A 370-nucleotide genomic window follows, 5' to 3' on the forward strand; every position below is an offset into this window, starting at 1 on the left:
ATGAATCTTGCTGTGAGTTTACGCTAGTTATGGTTTTTCCTTCTCTACCGTGTTTGCTTTGTTCCAGACATTTCATGCTGACAAAAATGTTAGCTGTATATGAGATAGTTTGTGGATGGCATATTAATTAGAGATGATCCAATACCATTTATCACCTACCGATAGGGGTGTAACGGTACACAGAAGTCATCCCTTGGTTCAGACATCCCAGTTAGATACAATTGAGGGGAAAAGCAAAACAGAAATGCATAAGGCAATTTATTTTTATTGTGCATGTCTCAGGCTGTACCACCTAGAGTCATACAGTACATAATTATGCTATCATTGTTGAAAAGCTTGTAAAAAAGCTGAAACTAAGGCTGGGGTTTTA

The 370-nt window shown here is 37.6% G+C and overlaps 1 protein-coding gene across 2 annotated transcripts in view; it reads left to right on the forward strand.

The window, feature by feature from the left end:
* top2b (DNA topoisomerase II beta) overlaps positions 1-370 on the forward strand; it is a 36018-nt gene that overhangs the window by 19170 nt on the left and 16478 nt on the right. The window lies entirely within an intron of this gene.

This window comes from Etheostoma spectabile, chromosome 8 (genome assembly GCF_008692095.1).
Source record: "Etheostoma spectabile isolate EspeVRDwgs_2016 chromosome 8, UIUC_Espe_1.0, whole genome shotgun sequence".
NCBI classification, from domain to species: domain Eukaryota; kingdom Metazoa; phylum Chordata; class Actinopteri; order Perciformes; family Percidae; genus Etheostoma; species Etheostoma spectabile.